General features: G+C 47.2%; 2 protein-coding genes across 4 annotated transcripts in view; one reads left to right on the forward strand and one right to left on the reverse strand.

The window, feature by feature from the left end:
* The window catches only part of LOC134965221 (myosin-10-like), a 347,571-nt gene extending 327,053 nt beyond the window's left edge, over nucleotides 1-20,518 (reverse strand). Inside the window, exon 1 of the mRNA XM_063941726.1 lies at nucleotides 20,295-20,518. The gene's annotated coding sequence lies outside the window, so the exon portion shown is untranslated. The remainder of the gene's footprint in view (nucleotides 1-20,294) is intronic.
* The window catches only part of LOC134966159 (mpv17-like protein), a 258,059-nt gene continuing 256,432 nt past the window's right edge, over nucleotides 19,923-21,549 (forward strand). For 2 of the 3 annotated variants that reach the window (XM_063942694.1, XM_063942696.1), the window contains exon 1: nucleotides 20,586-20,723. The gene's annotated coding sequence lies outside the window, so the exon portion shown is untranslated. Of the gene's footprint in view, nucleotides 20,036-20,585; nucleotides 20,724-21,549 lie in introns of those variants that run through there. The other variant, XM_063942695.1, reaches the window with a different exon arrangement.

A 21,549-nucleotide genomic window follows, 5' to 3' on the forward strand; every position in this document is an offset into this window, starting at 1 on the left:
TCCCCCACAAGGCCCTTTGGAGAGACAGAGAGAGAGTATGCCAGCACACACCCCAGCGCTATATGACCCAGGAATCACACAGTAACTTAGTGTTAACCCAGTAGCTGCTGTATATATTGTTTTTGCACCAAATTTATATGCCCCCCCTCTCTTTTTACCCTCTTCTATTGCAGGGGAGAGCCTGGGGAGCTTCTCTCAGTGGATCTGTGGAGAGAAAATGGCGCTGGTGAGTGCTGAGGAAGAAGGCCCCGCCCCCTCAGCGGCAGGCTTCTGTCCCGTTTCTGTGTAAAAATAATGGCGGGGGCTCGTACATATATACAGTGCCTGACTGTATATATGTATAATTTTGCCAAAAGGTATCTTAATCGCTGCCCAGGGCGCCCCCCCCTGCGCCCTGCACCCTACAGTGACCGGAGTGAGCGGGTGTGCTGTGGAAGCAATGGCGCACAGCTGCAGTGCTGTGCGCTACCTTAAGTGAAGACAGGAGTCTTCTGCCGCCGATTTCGATGTCTTCTTGCTTCTGCAGCTTCTAAACTTCTGGTTCTGCGAGGGGGACGGCGGCGCGGCTCCGGGAACGGACGATCAAGGTTAGGTACCTGTGTTCGATCCCTCTGGAGCTAATGGTGTCCAGTAGCCTAAGAAGCGCAACTTAGCTGCAGTGAGTAGGTTTGCTTCTCTCCCCTCAGTCCCAAGTAGCAGAGAGTCTGTTGCCAGCAGAAGCTCTCTGAAAATAAAAAACCTGACAAAATACTTTCTTTTCTAGCAAGCTCAGGAGAGCCCACTAGGAGCACCCAGCTCTGGCCGGGCACAGATTCTAACTGAGGTCTGGAGGAGGGGCATAGAGGGAGGAGCCAGTGCACACCAGATAGTACTAAATCTTTCTTTAGAGTGCCCAGTCTCCTGCGGTGACCGCTATTCCCCATGGTCCTTACGGAGTCCCCAGCATCCACTAGGACGTTAGAGAAATATGCTTGTGTTTCAGATGCTTTCTGGCTGGCAAGGATCTAGCACTCCCTATATGCCACCCTCTGAGCTATTACAAGGAAGATGTCTGGGCAATATTGTTAGCCAGTAACCATGATGTTATGAACACTGGATTTAAAGTATTTCCACGTATTTTATCATTATCATTATTGTCCACATCATATTATTCCATAATATATTAAGATTTTCTGCTATGTAAAAGATATATGTGTTGGTATAAATTTATATGAAGGGTTGCATCACATTATCTCTGTCTATATGACTATATGGGGACACTACTATTAGTAGGGATGTGCTATCGCAATGTACAGCTGCATACTGTGCGAGAGGCTATGTAGCCAGTATGCCGGCGTTCACGATGAACGGCGGTCAAGCTGCCAATACCGGACTCCAGACACCTCTCGGAATGACGGCACCAGCATCCTGACCGATGGAATCTCGAACGTAAGGATGCTGAGGAGGGTTAGGATTAGGCTGCGGCCAGGGAGGGTTAGGGTTAGGCTGCGGCCAGGGAGGGTTAGGGTTAGGCTGCGGCCAGGGAGGGTTAGGGTTAGGCTGCGGCCAGGGAGGGTTAGGGTTAGGCTGAAGCCAGGGAGGGTTAGTATTAGGCTGCGGCCAAGAAGGGTTAGGGTTAGGCTGCGGCCAGGGAGGGTTAGGGTTAGGCTGCGGCCAGGGAGGGTTAGGGTTAGGCTGCGGCCAGGGAGGGTTAGGGTTAGGCTGCGGCCAGGGAGGGTTAGGGTTAGGCTGCGGCCAGGGAGGGTTAGGGTTAGGCTGCGGCCAGGGAGGGTTAGGGTTAGGCTGCGGCCAGGGAGGATTGGGGTTAGGCTGCGGCCAGGGAGGGTTAGGGTTAGGCTGCGGCCAGGGAGGGTTAGGGTTAGGCTGCGGCCAGGGAGGGTTAGGGTTAGGCTGCGGCCAGGGAGGGTTAGGGTTAGGCTGCGGCCAGGGAGGATTGGGGTTAGGCTGCGGCCAGGGAGGGTTAGGGTTAGGCTGCGGCCAGGGAGGGTTAGGCTGCGGCCAGGGAGGGTTAGGGTTAGGCTGCGGCCAGGAAGGGTTAGGGTTAGGCTGCGGCCAGGAAGGGTTAGGGTTAGGCTGCGGCCAGGAAGGGTTAGGGTTAGGCTGTGGCCAGGAAGGGTTAGGGTTAGGCTGCGGCCAGGGATGATTAGGGTTAGGCTGCAGCCAGGAAGGGTTAGGCTGCGGCCAGGGAGGGTTAGGCTGCGGCCAGGGAGGGTTAGAGTTAGGCTGCGGGCACGGATGATTAGGGTTAGGCTGCAGCCGGGGAGGGTTAGGGTTAGGCTAAGGCCAGGGAGGGTTAGGGTTAGGCTGTGGGGAGGGACTGTTAGGGTTAGAGGAATGGTTAGGATTAGGGTTCCATTCCTGATGAGCACCTATCGGGATTAAGAACTGTGGAGCTGCCGGGCTCAGTATTTATACCTCTGGCATCGTCACTGCCGGTCTCCCGAACCCAACCCGTTTGAGAGTTATGGTAGGCTAACATAGGCTAACATAGCACATACTCCTGTGACCTCTATGGAGTACAAGGTAGAACAACTGGTGGTCACTAGGTGCCAGAGGTAAGCCGCACATTACTGTTATCTGCTATAAGTGAAATTTCTGCATTTAAACTTTGATTGTAGTAAATGAAACTATTCCTGTCAAGTACATATTAATGTTTATATTTCATTTATACTCTAGGCAGGTTAGGTACAGTTATAGGGAGGCCAATCCCAGGCCATTTTCTCAATCCCGGGTATCGGGATTGAGAAATGGGCAATCCTGGGATTCCAGGGATACCCAGGATTGGCTTTCAAGTGTGTGGACGCCCCCTCGCCCCACACATTACTAACCGAATACCGAGGGCGGGCAGGTGGGGATCTCTTCCTGCACTCCCTCAGTGCACGGCTGACGGCGCAGTGTGACCTCATGCTGCGCCGGGGGAGCTGGAAGGAGGAAACCGGGCAGCGTCTAAGCGTCCTGTGGACGCTCAACGCTGATCCCTCAATCCCCGGGATTGGACCTTCCAATCCCGGGAATGAATCCTGGTTGTTTTTGGCCCTAAATCCCGGGATCCCGCCGACCCCGGTCCCGGGATTGGCCACCATATACAGTTATATACTATACCAACATCAGTTACTGAACACCTACTTATGAAAATGCTGTGTTTCTTTGACACAGTGGTCCTTGGGATGGTTGTTCAAAACACAGAAAAGTGCTGTATTTGTAACGGTCATGTTAGTGCAATATGTATGTATCACTTATTGCACCCAGAGAGCAATATTATCTCTTCTAAGTACCACTATGGAAAAGAAAAGCCCATTATGAAGCTGCTGACAATGGGGCTGATTCTGAGATGAGATCAAATAAGAAAAAAAAACAAATATCTTCATATATTGAACAAACCACGTTGCAATGCAAGGGGAGCAAATACAGTTATTATTTTTGCTGCTTTTTATTTTTTTACAGCGTAATTCAGATTTGAGTTGGAGACACATTTCCAAAATCTCTCTGCACATGTTACATCTGCCCCACCTGCAATCCAGCAAGCATGGTTCTACCAAGGTGCAAAGTTACTTGGTCTTTTTTGCTTTGCTCACACATCAGAATCAGCCCCAATATGTCAAATATCCACAAAAGACAGAATAAATAGGTGTAGAATAAATTGTAAAGTAGACTCACAAAAACAAATATAAAAAAGGATAATAATTAACATAGAAAAGGATGTACTACAGTGATTCCAACCTGTAAACAGAAAACGCTTTCTCTTAGTAGATAAGAGCAACTAACACTTAGGGGGAAATCCAATTACCCACAATACATTTTTGGTCATAAAAAAATAATGTGATTTTTGTCCGATGGTTATTATCAGGCTATTCAATTAAAGGGAGGGAGAATATCCAAAGGATAGATGTGGGCGCTGTTTAGTTAAGAGAAAATGTTGTTATAAAAGAAAAAACAATATTGTTTTTATATATATATATATATAAAATATATTGTAATTTGTATGATTTTTCCAAAAAGTACCAATCACCCTTCTGGCTGCCCACAATGGTGGACCTGGGTACCCACCGTATATATAACAGAAAAAAGAAAATATGTGGGCGCTCAGAGGGGATGATAATACAACGGCTGCTGGTTTTGTAAATATACAAATTAGTTTATTGGTAAAATAATAGTTTTAAAAGATAAATAAACACTGGAAGGCTGATTGCCTTTACATTGCATATACACAGTTAAAAAAAAAAAAAAAAACATATATGTAGTATTCAAGACTGTGTCCTAGGCCTCAGGACTTGCTGGTATTTAGACACAACTTAATGTGGTGTTTTCCTTGCATGCAAAAATCAACTGTTAGATGGCTGTAAAAAGTTAGTGCATATTGAGCTCAAAGTGCAAAGTTAAAAGAAAAGCTGGTTAGAATTGTAAAGCTTATTGATACTTCACCAATGTTGAACTGGTATATGGAAAGTTCGAAAGCAAACTTATGATAATGCTGGCTGAGCTGGGTCCACCTGTCTCACGTCCGTAAGCCTTGTTTGATTCACTGACCAATTGCGTAGCCAACCGCTCTGCGGCGGTTCTCTGGGGCAAGTCCTGCCGTTGGTGGTACAGTGTACTGGCGGCTGACACTAGGCCAGGATGGGACGGAGAGCAGAGAGTCCCACGTGCAAGTCCTGGGTAGCAGTGGACGCTGTGGTGCCGCGTTCCGCGACTTCCGGGTTCGGGGCTTCCGGTTGCGTTCCACCTGCGTTCCACAGTCGGATGAGTCAACTGACGCGTTTCTCCGCCTCCAAAATGGGCGGTTTCATCAGAGGTATGCTTAATGGTGTTTGTGGTCTCAATTTATATCAGCTTGTAGCTCCTTATTGGTTACCAGAAAAAATTCTAAAAATTCTATTAATTTTTTGGATATTGCGCTCCTATCTATAGATGACTGCATACATACAGAAACTCACTTCAAAACAGTTGACACCAATGGCTTCCTTATGTACAGTAGCAGCCACCTACAAGCATGGCGTAATAACATACCGAAGAGCCAGTTTTTAAGGCTCAAGAGGAATTGTTCCAGGGAGACCAGTTATAGAGAACAAGCACACAAATTATACCTAGCCTTTCAAGAACAGGGTTATCCTGATCAGATCCTGCTAAAAGCCCTCCATGAAGTGGATCATATAAATAGAACCACCTTACTGGAGGACAAAAAAGCAAAAAAAACCCACCCAAGATGATAACCTTGAGGATATGGATATCTCCAGAGACCACTGTGTGTTTGTCACACAATACAACACACATGCCACACAAATAAGACAAATTATTCGTAAGAACACCCAATTATTGAAAATTGATCCACTATTAAAATCAGAAATTGGCAACCAAATAAAAATAGTGTATAAAAAAGCAGACACACTTCAATCCAAACTAGCACCAAGTATGTTTAAGCCCAATAGGAATACCAACATAGGGAATGGGACGAATGGTGGAAATAGTCTTGTTAGTGAGTTGACTTTGAGTGTTACCAATGTGGGGACTAACTCTACCGATTGGTGAAGAACGAAACCAAACGGATTCTTCAAGTGTGCCTCTTCTAGATGTCTAACGTGTAAGAACATCAATTCTAAAAATAAATCATTTAGATCTAAAATCACAGGCGAAGAATTCAATATAGTACAGCTTTTGAATTGTAACTCCACCTATGTTGTGTACTTGGTGGAATGTGGCTGTGGCATCCAGTACGTGGGTCGTACAACGAGGAAGCTCAAAGTGCGATTCCTCGAACATAGAAGAAATATACTAAAGAAGTGCCCCCTACACAGTCTATCTAGACATACAAGCTCGTGTGAACATGGTGCCATAGCCAACATTCGCTTAGTGGCTCTGGAACAAGCCAAAATCACCGATAGAGGTGGAGATCGGTTTACCCTGTTATGTAGAAGGGAGGCCTTTTGGATCTTTCGTCTAAGGACCCTAGAACCATTTGGCCTAAATGAGAACATAGAATTGAATAACATATAATATACTTTAGGTACACTTTGGTCTCTCCTTTCAGCTATGATATACATCTCTGGCATGGTGCTCTTGCTCTCCTACAGGTTTTTCTTTTCCTTCAGTATCCTCTCTTCCCTATCTCTACCTTCCTCCCCTTCTCTCCACATGAAGACACATCTGTGGGATGAGGGGGAAGTTATAAATAGCTACATTAGTAAAATCCTTCATCCCATTGCATTTTTTGTCTATGTATTTTTTGGTTTACCTAAGGATGTACTACTAATTAATTAAACAAAAGACACTTGGTCATTACATCTAAGTATTTGAAGTCTATGTATGTCTGAGGGTTGACCCCCACATAACAGTAGGTTACATCTGTACTGAATATCTATGTGGGATCCCCTAGATAAATATTCCTCCTCTGTATTTGTCTATTCTATGAATGATATTATAATTATATGATTATATAATAACAGTCTGTTCAAAGTCACAACCCATCAGGATTTTAGGTAGCAGAAACATACCGGGATTTATTCTATGTATACTTAGCATTAGAACTTTATTAGCTATGTCTCCTAGATCTAGCCTTATAAATGATTATAACACTTGTAGTCCAAATTGGATATTTAAATATGTATGATTAGTTAATGAACATCTCAATGTGGCCTTATAGGCATATAGTTATCATTCACATATGTGTTTTAAGATTGCCTTTATTCAATATATTATTGATCCCAAAAAAATTTGCACGGCTATTTATGCTGTTTTACTGCTGTTTTTCCCCTCATAATAACAGTACATACAAAGGGTTAAAGATAACCCGTTTTCTGGTAACCAATAAGGAGCTACAAGCTGATATAAATTGAGACCACAAACACCATTAAGCATACCTCTGATGAAACCGCCCATTTTGGAGGCGGAGAAACGCGTCAGTTGACTCATCCGACTGTGGAACGCAGGTGGAACGCAACCGGAAGCCCCGAACCCGGAAGTCGCGGAACGCGGCACCACAGCGTCCACTGCTACCCAGGACTTGCACGTGGGACTCTCTGCTCTCCGTCCCATCCTGGCCTAGTGTCAGCCGCCAGTACACTGTACCACCAACGGCAGGACTTGCCCCAGGGAACCGCCGCAGAGCGGTTGGCTACGCAATTGGTCAGTGAATCAAACAAGGCTTATGGACGTGAGACAGGTGGACCCAACTCAGCCAGCATTATCATGTTTGCTTTCGAACTTTCCATATACCAGTTCAACATTGGTGAAGTATCAATAAGCTTTACAATTCTAACCAGCTTTTCTTTTAACTTTGCACTTTGAGCTCAATATGCACTAACTTTTTACAGCCATCTAACAGTTGATTTTTGCATGCAAGGAAAACACCACATTAAGTTGTGTCTAAATACCAGCAAGTCCTGAGGCCTAGGACACAGTCTTGAATACTACATATATGTTTATTTATTTTTTATTTTTAACTGTGTATATGCAATGTAAAGGCACTCAGCCTTCCAGTATTTATTTATCTTTTAAAACTATTATTTTACCAATAAACTAATTTGTATATTTACAAAACCAGCAGCCATTGTATTATCATACCCTCTGAGCGCCCACATATTTTCTTTATTCAATTAAAGCCCATCTTTTTGGGGCACAAAATGACCCGTTTTCAGGCGAAAAGCTGAGGACCTATTTGTTTCCGTGGCGACAATGGGTTAAAAAATGCAAGCTTAACGCGTTTCGCCTGCCTGTGGTGAAACCAAATCCCTGATAAGCGCCGGCCTTGGGGCTAAATGGATAGCCCCGGGAGCAGTAATGGACAGAGGTAATTTACAGCTGCTAATTGGATACCACCCTAAGTGTATAACCATACCTTCACATACAATTATGCAGAAAGGTGAAATATAATTTGTAACAAGAAAATTAGTTTAAAAGACCACTGAAAACTAAAATATCATATACTTTGTAAAAGGAGCCGCTATAAACTGTAATTCATGTAAAGTTTCGGGAGCCATGTAGAAGTGACTACAGCACAAATAGCACAACTCTGGAGGCCCTTATAGGCCCTACACACTGGGCGATAAAAGTCAAAGATATGAACGATCTCGTTCATTATTGAACGAGATACCGTTCATATCTTTCAGTGTCCGCGCTCGTTCATCGCTGGAGCCCCGTCGGCTGTGCATGCAGGCCAATATGGACGATCTCGGCCACATTTGCCTGCACTTCTATGGAGCCATGTGACGGGGGAAGTGAATAAACTTCACTCCGCCCGTCACTGCCCCCACCCCCCCCGCGCGCCGCCGGGTCGCCCGTCGGCCATATGCGCCGTCGGGCAGCTCGGCAGCGGATCGATCAATGTGTAGGGCCCTTTACTGTAAAGCTGGGTACACACTAGGCAAATATAGTGGACGATGTGCCCGATTCTGACACACCATTCACGTTATCATCTAGTGTGTAAGCACTATGTTGCTGATGATGCACGCACCTGCACAGCGCAATCGCTCACTGAGTGTGTATACATGCCGATCCCATCGCCGCCGATATTACTGGGTACACATGTCGTCTAGTGTGTACCCAGCTTAAGTTTCTGTTTTCATCAACAAAGAGGAGGAGCAAAGCATGCTGGGATACTTTATAGCAGAAGCCAAGGTTCTGTCCATGCAGCATCTATGTAATGTAGCCCATACACCAACAATCAATCAGCACAATTCTGCGTTTCGATAAATGTGATTAAAAAAAATCTGCAAAGTCCAACATGTGTGAAATCCTTCATTCACCATTTCTGACCCAAAAGTAATCAGAATTGGTGACTCAGGGATTTTTTTTAACATGTTATATTTTGCAGATCACCCGTCAATTGGCAAATCAGTTCGGCCATTGGGGAATTTGAATAGTCGCCCCGATTGGCCATTGGGGAAAAAGAAGTGTAGAAGTTGTGCTTTCATATTTGGGAAAGGAGAAGATCTTAGAATTGAGAAGAAAGGTTAAAATAAATATAAATACAGGTCGGGTATCCGTTATCCGGACACCCGTTAACTGAAATATTCCGAAAACCGGAATATTTCAGTCCTGTAGTGATGTCATGACGCGGCCGGCGTCATGACGTCACTGGAGTCTGCGGCCAATCACAGACAGGTGGGGGAGTGGCTTCGCAGCCATTCCCTCACCGCCGCTGACTCCCAGTACCCGCCGCTGACCCCTCGGACTCCCCCACTGATGTGCCAGTAACCCCGGGACCCTCACCGTCGTGCTGGGCTCATGGCGGTCCCCCCTGCCGACTCGCTGGATCCCCGAAACCCATACAGTTAACAGGTAATCTGTTATCCGGAAAAAATAAGATTTTACTCACCGGTAAATCTATTTCTCGTAGTCCGTAGTGGATGCTGGGACTCCGTAAGGACCATGGGGATTAGCGGCTCCGCAGGAGACTGGGCACAACTAAAGAAAGCTTTAGGACTACCTGGTGTGCACTGGCTCCTCCCACTATGACCCTCCTCCAGACCTCAGTTAGGATACTGTGCCCGGAAGAGCTGACACAATAAGGAAGGATTTTGAATCCCGGGTAAGACTCATACCAGCCACACCAATCACACCGTATAACTCGTGATACTATACCCAGTTAACAGTATGAAATATAACTGAGCCTCTCAACAGATGGCTCAACAATAACCCTTTAGTTAGGCAATAACTATAAAAAAGTATTGCAGACAATCCGCACTTGGGATGGGCGCCCAGCATCCACTACGGACTACGAGAAATAGATTTACCAGCGAGTAAAATCTTATTTTCTCTGACGTCCTAAGTGGATGCTGGGACTCCGTAAGGACCATGGGGATTATACCAAAGCTCCCAAACGGGCGGGAGAGTGCGGATGACTCTGCAGCACCGAATGAGCAACTCTAGGTCCTCCTCAGCCAGGGTATCAAACTTGTAGACTCTTGCAAAAATGTTTTAACCCGACCAAGTAACAGCTCGGCAAAGTTGTAAAGCCGAGACCCCTCGGGCAGCCGCCCAAGAAGAGCCCACTTTCCTCGTGGAATGGGCTTTTACAGATTTAGGGTGCGGCAGTCCAGCCGCAGAATGTGCAAGTTGAATCGTGCTACAGATCCAGCGAGCAATCGTCTGCTTAGAAGCAGGAGCACCCAGCTTGTTGGGTGCATACAGGATAAATAGCGAGTCAGTCTTCCTGACTCCAGCTGTCCTGGAAACATATACTTTTCAGGGCCCTGACTACGTCCAGTAACTTGGAATCCTCCAAGTCCCAAGTAGCCGCAGGCACCACAATAGGTTGGTTCACATGCAAAACTGATACCACCTTAGGAAGGAATTGGGAACGAGTCCTCAATTCCGCCTTATCCATATAAAATACAGATAAGGGCTTTTGTATGACAAAACCGCCAATTCTGATACACGCCTGGCCGACGCCAAGGCCCACAGAATGACCACTTTCCACGTGAGGTATTATAGCTCCACGGATTTAAGTGGCTCAACCCAATGCGACTTCAGGAAATCCATCACCACGTTGAGATCCCACGGTGCCACTGGAGGCACAAACGGGGGCTGACTATGCAGCACTCCCTTAACAAAAGTCTGAACTTCAGGCAGTGAAGCCAGTTCCATTTTGGAAGAAAATCGATAGAGCCGAAATCTGGACCTTAATGGAACCCAATTTTAGGCCCATAGTCACCTCTGACTGTAGGAAGTGCAGAAATCGACCTAGCTGAAATTTCTCCTTTGGGGCCTTCCTGGCCTCACAGTACGCAACATATTTCCGCCATATGCGGTGATAATGGTTTGCGTTCACTTCTTTCCTAGCTTTAAATAGCGTAGGGATAACTTCCTCCGGAATTCCCTTTTCCGTCAGGATCCGGCGTTCAACCGCCATGCCGTCCAACGCAGCCGCGGTACGTCTTGGAACAGACAGGCCCCCTGCTGCAGCAGGTCCTGTCTGAGCGGCAGAGGCCATGGGTCCTCTGAGATCATTTCTTGGAAGAGTTCTGGTTACCAAGCTCTTCTTGGCCAACCCGGAACAATGAGTATAGTTCTTACTCCGTTCCTTCTTATTATTCTCATTACCCTGGGTAAGAGAGGCAGAGAAGGGAACACATACACCGACTGGTACACCCACGGTGTTACCAGAGCGTCCACAGCTATCGCCTGAGGGTCCTTGACCTGGCGCAATATCTTTGTAACTTTTAGTTGAGGCCGGACGCCATCATGTCCACCTGTGGCCTTTCCCAACGGTGTACAATCATTTGGGAGACTTCTGGATGAAGTCCCCACTCTCCCGGGTGGAGGTCTTGTCTTCTGAGAAAGTCTGCTTCTCAGTTGTCCACTCCGGGAATGAACACTGCTGACAGTGCTAACACATGATTTTCCGCCCATCGGAGAATCCTTGTGGCTTCTGCCATCGCCATCCTGCTTCTTGTGCCGCCCTGTCGGTTTACATGAGCGACCGCCGTGATGTTGTCTGACTGGATCAGCACCGGCCGGTGTTGAAGCAGGGGTCTAGCCTGACTTAGGGCATTGTAAATGGCCCTTAGTTCCAGAATATTTATGTGTAGGGAAGTCTCCTGACTTTTCCATAGCCTTGGAAGTTTCTTCCCTGTGTGACTGCCCCCCAGCCTCGAAGGCTGGCATCCGTGGTCACCAGGACCCAGTCCTGTATGCCGAATCTGCGGCCCCCTAGAAGATGAGCACTCTGCAGCCACCACAACAGCGACACCCTGGCCCTTGGAGACAGGGTTATCCGCCGATGCATCTGGAGATGCGACCCGGACCACATGTCCAACAGATCCCACTGGAAAATCCTTGCATGGGACCTGGCGAATGGAATTTCTTCGTAAGAAGCTACCATCCTTCCCAGGGCTCGCGTGCATTGATGCACCGACACCTGCATACGTATTAGGAGGTCTCTGTCTAGAGACGACAACTCCTTGGACTTCTCCTCCGGGAGAAACCCTTTTTATCCTGTTCTGTGTCCAGAACCATACCCAGGAACAGTAGACGCGTCGTAGGAACCAGCTGCGACTTTGGAATATTCAGAATCCAGCCGTGCTGTTGTAGCACTTCCCAAGATAGTGCTACTCCGCCGAACAACTGCTCCCCCTGGACCTCGCCTTTATAAGGAGATCGTCCAAGTACGGGATAATTATTTCGGCCATTACCTTGGTAAATACCTCGGTGCCGGGGACAGACCAACGTCTGGAATTGGTAATGACAATCCTGTACCACAATTTTGAGGTACTCCTGGTGAAGAGGGTAAATAGGGACATGCAGGTAAGCATCCTTGATGTCCAGTGATACCATGAAATTCTCCAGGCTTGCAATAATCGCCCTGAGCGATTCCATTTTGAACTTGAACCTTCGTATATAAGTGTTCAAGGCTTTCAATTTTAGAATGGGTCTCACCGAACCGTCTAGTTTCGGTACCACAACATTTTGGAATAGTAACCCCGGCCTTGTTGAAGGAGGGGTACCTTGATTTCACCTGCTGGAAGTACAGCTTGTGAATTGCCGCCAGTACTACCTTTCTCCGAGGGCAGCAGGCAAGGCTGATGTGAGGTAACGGCGAGGGGGAGTCGCCTCGAACTCCAGCCTGTATCCCTGTGATACTATTTGCAGAACCTAGGGATCCACCTGTGGGCAAGCCCACTGGTCCCTGAAGTTCCCGAGACGCGCCCCTACCGCACCTGTCTCCACCTGTGGAGCCCCAGCGTCATGCGGTGTACTCAGAGGAAGCGGGGGAAGATTTTTGATCCTGGGAACTGGCTGCTGGTGCAGCTTTTTCCTTCTTCCCTTGTCTCTGTGCAGAAAGGAAGCGCCTTTGACCCGCTTGCTTTTCTGAAGCCGAAAGGACTGTACCTGAAAATACGGTGCTTTCTTAGGCTGTGAGGAAACCGGAGGTAAAAAATTTTCTTCCCAGTTGTTGCTGTGGATACGAGGTCCCAGAGACCATCCCCAAACAATTCCTCACCCTTATAAGGCAGAATCTCCATGTGCCTTTTATAGGCAGCATCACCTGTCCACTGCCGGGTTTCTAATACCCTCCTTTAATATGCTCTATGTTAGCAAACTATTATCCCTGTCTTAGAGTATTAATATTATCTGACAGGGTATCAGACCACGCTGCAGCAGCACTATTTATGCTGAGGCAATTGCAGGTCTCAGTATATAACCTGAGTGTGTATATACAGACTTCAGGATAGCCTCCTGCTTTTTATCAGCAGGCTCCTTCAAGGTGGCCGTATCCTAAAACCGCAGTGCCACCTTTTTTGACAGACGTGTGAGCGCCTTATCCACCCTAAGGGATATCTCCCAACGTGACCTATCCTCTGGCGGGAAAGGGTATGCCATCAGTAACTTTTTAGAAATTACCAGTTTCTTATCGGGGGAACCCCCGCTACTTTACACACTTCATTCATTCATCTGATGGGGGAACAAAACACTGGCTGCTTTTTCTCCCCAAAAATAAAACCCCATTTATGTGATACTTGGGTTCATGTCAGAAATGCGTAACACATTTTTCATTGCCGAGATCATGTAACGGATGTTCCTAGTGGATTGTGTATATGTCTCAACCTCGTCGACACTGGAGTCAGACTCCGTGTCGACATCTGTGTCTGCCATCTGAGGTAACGGGCGCTTTTTTGAGCCCCTGATGGCCTTTGAGACGCCTGGGCAGGCGCGGGCTGAGAAGCCGGCTGTCCCACAGCTGTTTTACGTCATCCAGCCTTCTATGTAAGGAGTTGACATTGTCGGTTAATACCTTCCACCTATCCATCCACTCTGGTGTCGGCCCCACAGGGGGTGACATCCCATTTATCGGCCTCTGCTCCACCTCCACGTAACCTTCCTCATCCAACATGTCGACACAGCCGTACCGACACACCGCACACACACAGGGAATGCTCTGACTGAGGACAGGACCCCACAAAGTCCTTTGGGGAGACAGAGAGAGAGTATGCCAGCACACACCAGAGCGCTATATAATGCAGGGATTAACACTATAACTGAGTGATTTTTCCCCCAATAGCTGCTTGTATACATATATTGCGCCTAAATTTAGTGCCCCCCCCCCCCCTCTCTTTTTAACCCTTTGAGCCTGAAAACTACAGGGGAGAGCCTGGGGAGCTGTCTTCCAGCTGCACTGTGAAGAAAAAATGGCGCCAGTGTGCTGAGGGAGAAGCCCCGCCCCTTTTTCGGCTGACTTTTCTCCCGCTTTTTTATGGATCCTGGCAGGGGTAATTTATCACATATATAGCCCTGGGACTATATATTGTGATGATTTGCCAGCCAAGGTGTCTTATATTGCCCTCAGGGCGCCCCCCCCCAGCGCCCTGCACCCATCAGTGACCGGAGTGTGAGGTGTACATGAGGAGCAATGGCGCACAGCTGCAGTGCTGTGCGCTACCTTGGTGAAGACCGAAGTCTTCTGCCGCCGATTTTCCGGACTCTTCATGCTTCTGGCTCTGTAAGGGGGCCGGCGGCGCGGCTCCGGGACCGAACATCAAGGCCGGTTCCATGCGGTCGATCCCTCTGGAGCTAATGGTGTCCAGTAGCCTAAGAAGCCCAAGCTACCACCAGTTAGGTACTGTAGGTTCGCTTCTTCTCCCCTTAGTCCCTCGCTGCAGTGAGTCTGTTGCCAGCAGATCTCACTGTAAAATAAAAAACCTAAATATACTTTCTTTCTAGGAGCTCAGGAGAACCCCTAGTGTGCATCCAGCTCAGCCGGGCACAAGAATCTAACTGAGGTCTGGAGGAGGGTCTTAGTGGGAGGAGCCAGTGCACACCAGGTAGTCCTAAAGCTTTCTTTAGTTGTGCCCAGTCTCCTGCAGAGCCGCTAAATCCCCATGGTCCTTACGGAGTCCCAGCATCCACTTAGGACGTCAGAGAAATACCATATCCGGAATGCTCCTGGTCCCGAGCATTCCGGATATGGGATACTCAACCTGTATGTCAATATTAGGCTGAATTATCATTAAAGATAAAATTGTCATTGTCTAGAATACTCACTAATCCATTTAGAGATACTGCATCCAGTCTCTTTTTTTTCCCTGGAAATGACTGATAAAGAGAGAACAATAGCCTGGATTCAGGCTGCACAGCAAAGGTAAACACACTCTGATGACAGGAAAACTTTAACATATATCTGTAAACGCTACAGGTGGCCACACACAGGCATGACCAAGGGCGTAGCAACCATAGGTGCAGGCAGTGCAGCTGCTATGGGGCCCAGAGCCGAGATGGGCCCACCTTCCCTGTCAAAGATACATGTGTAATATACATTTTTTTTGCCATTGAGTGGTATGTAGGGGTCCTTTCAAACTTTTTCCTTGAGGCCTGCAATATATCTACGTATGCCCCTGGTCCTGCTTATTGTAGTGTGGTATAAAATGAACTGGAGGGAATTTTAATGTTATATAATATGAACCGGGGCACTGTAATGAGGCACAATATGAATGGGGAGCACTATATATATCATAATGTGAATTGGGGGTACTGTGCGGCATAATGTGTACTGGCAGCTCTGAAATGTGACACAGGGTGAATTGAAGCACTAATGCGATTCATAAAAGAAACTAGGGCACTACTATAGTTTAGAAAATGAACTAGGGCACTATTATAGGGCATAAAATGAACAACAGCTGCAGAGAAGTGTCTCTCTAGAAGCATTGGGACAGGGGGCCCTTCAAAATGTTGCTATGGGGCCCACAAAGTTCTGGCTACACCCCTGGGCCACATGACATCCCAGGTTGACCACACATCTGTGCCAAAACGGATACCGGCCTATGAGAGCTGTTAATTTCAAGCTAATGAACATATCGGGGCAAATTTACTAGGGTGGGAGATTTTTTAGAACTGGTGAGGTTGCTCATAGCAACTAATCAGATTCTACTTAACATTTATCTAGCTGCTTCTCGAAGATAATATATAGAATCTGAATGGTTGCTATGGGCAACATCACCAGTTCCAAAGTAAATTTACCTCATCTAGTTTATCACTACATATTATCAGACTTCTATCTTCTGTGGATCTAATAAGTATGATATTTTCTTAATGTGTACACTCCAATGAAGGCCACGTGAACACAATTATCACAGCTGCTTATACTAGCCATAGAGAGTTGCCATATCTTTTACTTCCCCTATGCCTTTACTTTGGTTGTATCACTGAATTATAGTTATCCTATGTATTTGTGTATTCTGTTTGCTTTTCAATATTCAGCGCTGTGGACACACTGTGGCTCCATATACATAAAAGATAATAAGCATTTTGTGCAGGAGCGACCCCTAGGTCTCCTTATCCAAAACTTTTGTATGTCAGAAAGAAAACAATCTACTCTACAATTTTTTGGTAGTTGATTGACTACTTACAGTAGCTACAGTACTGCAAGCTTCTGTAACAACGTTCACTGAATCCACGCTTTCCAGGATGTACAGTACTTACTAAACCATGGGGCATAGCCATTTAGCCACAGGGCTTACTGCAGGCTTTTTTATTTATTTATTATTATTACATTTTATTTATAAGGCGCCACTAGTGTTTCGCAGCGCCGTACAAAGGACAGTAAAAGGAGACATAACTTAGCATTACAGTAAATAAATAACAAAAAAAGAGTACAGGTAACAAAGAGCACCACAATTCTCAAAACATAATACAGCTTAGATGTAAGTAGCGAGGGAGTAATCATTGTACTACTTGGGGTGGGGGGCCATAGATAGAGATGAGCCTTTACCTGTAGGAGATAAAGCGGGTAAAGATGGTCGCTGAGTAGGAGAGAGCTGCGAGTGAAATGTGTCGAGAAGAGGGTTCTCACAACAAGAGGAAAGAGGGCCCTGCTCTGAAGAGCTAACAATCTAGTGGGGAAGGGCGACAGACAGATGACATGAGGTGCAAGCAAGCGGGAGGAAGCCTGATGGCAGTATGCAAGCAAAGCAGATATGTTCAAGGCATGAGGCAGGGGGATGGAGGAGCAACCTCAGGACTAGGTTATGCATCAGAAGGGTACGCTTTGATAAATAGGTGGGTTTTATGCTTGGAGCTATGACATTTTAAAGCCATAGGTTCCGGGTCAAGTGCCCAGAGCTATTGGTTAATGCACTTGCGTGTCCATGGCAAGGGCAAAAAGCACTACTTACTGCAGAATTCTGGTCACACCTTCGGAGGGTGCGAGCAGAAACCTGTGGTAAGTGCAGGCTGCAGGCTAACTGAATATACCCCTAAATGTGAACTCACTAATGTGCAATGATAGCTACAAAATTTCCCTAAACACTTTTTACCATGCTTTCAAATCAAATAAAAAAATAAAATAAAATAAAAAGTCTGGCTTTGCGCTGAAATAAAACTGAATGAATGATTACATTTTTCACAAACGTCAGCACTGGCCACTCTAGAAGCCAATGCTTTATTCATTTGCAGAGATTATAACATTTCAAACTGAGCTGTTTTTCATGTTGCCTTGAGATAACACCATGAAAAGTGTGAAACAACCTCACTAAGGAACCTGTATTATCTTGATCACTGTGGCTCCCATGATGTAAATTATGCAATGGAATAAAGGATTCACTTTTATAATCAGACTCGTGAGTACCCTTTTTTACATTTGCTAAAGGCCCGTATTCACAGGCAGATCTAGGGAGAGATGTGTACTGAGCGTGCAGGGGGAGACGGGGGGGGGGGGGGGCGCTCATTTCACCCAGCGGGTGAAGTGAGCAACCTGCTAGATTGGCCTGTATGCAGGCCAATCTAGTACCAGCGATAGCGATGCGCGGGGCTGCGCATCGCTATCGATGTGAGGGGTACACACGGAGTGATCGCTGCTTAAAATCTGAGCAATCTAGTCAGATTGCTTAGATTTTAAGCAGCGATCGCTCCGTGAGTACCCCCCTTTAGACTTGTGTGGAATACCAGCGATTGTAGATGGTGCATGAATACCAGTGCAGCACAGCTACAAAATATAATAATGGTGTTACATGTGCCATCATTGCAATTACTTAGCATACCAATTACTGGGCACGCAACTGCCTGATATCCTACTGTTTTCAACATGAACAACATTTTTCTATATATGGTCTACAGAGGTCTTGTTACTCAATAAAACTGGGTTCTCTGAAATCTTAAACTGGACATACGCTATACAATTATCTGCCAGATCTGGCTGGTTGGAATGAAAATCTGGCAATGGGTGGGAGCAAATGACAGTTGACCATTTGCTCCCAAACACTGGAAAATGGACAAAATCTGTCATTCAGACAAATTGGTTAAATCATGGCTTTAACCAACTTGCATGAACAACAGTTTTTGTCCGTCACTTACATCTGCCTGTGTCTGGATGGGTGGAACAGGGCGAGAAATTTCTAATGTAGGCCGTGTTTGTGCAATTGCAAACATATGGTGCATATAGACCTGGGGAAGCCATATAGGGGACAGCGAACGATAATGATGGCTGCCAGCACTGTAGAACCAAACGTGACTGAATATCAATGACTGGCTTTCTTCAGCACACGGGCATAGATTATGTGAATAAAACAAATGGTATAAATATGGACACAAGTGAGATGTGCCTGAGGTCATCCAGACACATATGCTGCTGTTGCAGACCAGAACACATCTCGAGCTCTGCATATGTGCAGAAATTGCTACTGTAGCATGCGTTTATTTTAACAGTCACCAGTTCTGCATGAACCCCACAGTCTCACTTATTTAGAGAAATGCACACAGAGCAGTGTAAAAACCATTTGCACCTATTTTTCCAAAAATAAGCCTAATTTTCTGCAAAACACATGGATTTTGAATGGCAAAATGATGCAAGATATGTTACCTGAGACTCAGAGGATGGAGAGTGTAATTTTACAGAGATGATCTCTAGATGGTTGGAGATTACAGGACCTCCTTCTACCTGCTAAAATACTTTTAACAAGCCCTCAGAGGTGGGGGAAACAAAGCCTCAGCCTAAATTATGTAAATATATATCTCCTTTTATGCGGGTAGGCATTTGTCAGTGCTGCCAAAAGACTGTCCTGGACCAGAACTACTGGGTGTGGCACACCATTCCTGGGACCCAATAAGGAAGCTGCAGTAGAGCGTGCCATGAGGGGCTTAGCCATACTATCTTGGGGCATGAATACGCTTCACTTGCACTCTTTGGCCCCCAGAGGCCCAGATACTTTGTATCACCAATCTCTGTACCCCCGGCATATGTATATACGGGTTGGGTTCTTGTGACCGCTGGTCACCATACCGACGCCGGGATCCTGGCTTCTAGACGGCCAGCAGGTGGGGGGGCAACCACTCAGGTGGCTCGCCACAGGTTCTATTCCCACTCTATGGGTGTCATGGACACCAACGATGAGATTAAACATTATTTGCAAAACAACAGAACAACTTTATATAAAGTACTGGAAGCAAACCAATGTGAATAGTCACAAAACTTGCTTTAAAAAATCCGCGTTGGGCTCTCACAGACACAGATAGCAGTTTATTCACACAGCGCATGCGCAGAAGCGAATATACGCATTTTTGTATAACTCTGTCCGAGTTGGATGGATATTTGCTGTATCTAGTCTTGCATGAAACGGGTGTTTCGTGCTGAGAACTGGGCAGTAGTATAAAGTAAGGCGTTCGTAGCATCACATATAAACACAGCCACTTTACGTCCTACTCATCCCAAAAGTCCATCTCTTAGGACATAAGAAGATGGTGGCATTAAAATAAGTAATTAGTTGCAAAATACCAAGAGTCATTATTTTCTACCCTGCTGGCTCGTTACAGCAACACCGCAGCGTCAGCCTAAATAGTAATTTCTTTTCATGGACTTTCCAGGACATGGCAGCCTGGTGTCAGCAAGATGACTAGGTTCCCTGCCAGATGACGGGCGCTGTGTGCCTCTTCTCCCTGTGTGGGTGAGAGCTGCATTCACTACTGGCATGCTGTGAATTCTGCAGGATGACAGAGGCCTGGTTACAGTAATACAAAGCACAAGCCCCCAGTGTGACAGAAGCAGAGTATTGGACCATCACTGTCATTGGGGCACTGCCAGCTGTGCCATCTACACATCACTATGCACTCACAGGTAATCTAGCATTACATCACAGGAAATCTGATGCTGCACTTTCTATTTCCCCCTCAGCAGATGTCCCAGGGGCTCAGCCTGATACCAGTCCCCTGTTCTATCACCTGCATGCACTGTAACATTGCTATACTGTATGTATGCATGTATGTGTGTGTAATATATCAGTGTATATAATGTAACATAGAACAGGCAGAGAGCAGAGTGCAATCAGTGCCAGGCATGCAGCTAGATAATCCCCATCAGACAGGGAGAGAGTTACCTGCTCACTGCACAGGCTCCCGCTGGCACCGGGTAGGCTGCAGCTGATGAAGGAGGCAGAGGAGCGGGCTGCCGGCTCAGACGGGCACGGAGAGCGCCTGCACTGCTAGTAGGCAGCAGCAGGGCATTGCAGTGTATGTGGCTGGGAGCGGGGGTAGAGGAGGGCAGCCAGGCAGGGGGGCACTGACTACTGCTGCTACCCCGTACCCAGCGCGGCCCCTGCTGGCGGAAAGACGAAGCTACACGCAGCAGCCCGTTACCGGGGAGCCATGAGTCCCGGGGCGGGATAATCGTACTGGCCAATCGCGAGGCACAGTGAGATGATGGACGTGACTGTCAGCCAATGGCAGGAGGGAAGGTGACACGGGATTGCGGCATGAGAGAGGTGACAGCGGCCGGGTTTGGAGGACGCTGCTGCCTGTACCGTAAGGTGAGAAGGGGCGGACGGCGGGGCACTGAGGCTATGATGCTGGTATCTAGAGCGTGTGCTGATGTACAGTGATTGCCCTGGGCAGGGGCGGGCTGTGTGGTGGGTGCAGGTGACAGGTGGTCGGGTAAATGCCGGCAGGGGGAGGTAGATGGTTGGTTCTATATCGGAGGGCTGAAGGGACCATGTGACGTATTGAGGGGAGGAGCTACGTCACCAGGGGGAGGAGCTACGGGCGAACAGGGTACCCGAAAAGTACCCTCGCGGGCTCGCTTCGCTCGCCACGCTTCGGGCACGGTGGCTCGCTCCGCTTCGCTCACCACCTAATTACTAAAGGTAATAGTTGGTGGCGTGGATAGTAGAGGAACTATCCCGCTGGCCTAGCTCCTCCCCCTTGCGTCGTAACTCCTCCCCCTTACGGAAAAGGTCCCTTAGCCCACTTGATTCTAGCATCTACCGGAGGTTAGATGGGCAAGTAGCCGACAGTCTCTCTCCTGCTTCCGCCCACCTCTCCTGCCCAATCACTTGAGACGCATAGAGTATAAGCCCCGCCCACTTACAGAGCCGGCGAGACGTTACCGTAGGGGGCGTGTCTGAGTGTGGGCGTGTCCTGTGTGGAATGAAAGGGGCATTGTGTGTGAGCTGCCTGAGCACCGGCAGCAGACTCGAGTTATGTGGATAATGCTGTCATTGTGCTGCTGCTGCTCACATGTCACGTACAGTAACTATGGGGGGCAGCATGGCCTACTACCAGTGTCCTGGCTACACTCATACGGGCTATGATGGGTTCCAATCACACTTCCACACGCCTGATAGTGCCCAGCTCACA

This window comes from Pseudophryne corroboree, chromosome 10 (assembly GCF_028390025.1).
Source record: "Pseudophryne corroboree isolate aPseCor3 chromosome 10, aPseCor3.hap2, whole genome shotgun sequence".
Lineage (NCBI taxonomy): Eukaryota > Metazoa > Chordata > Amphibia > Anura > Myobatrachidae > Pseudophryne > Pseudophryne corroboree.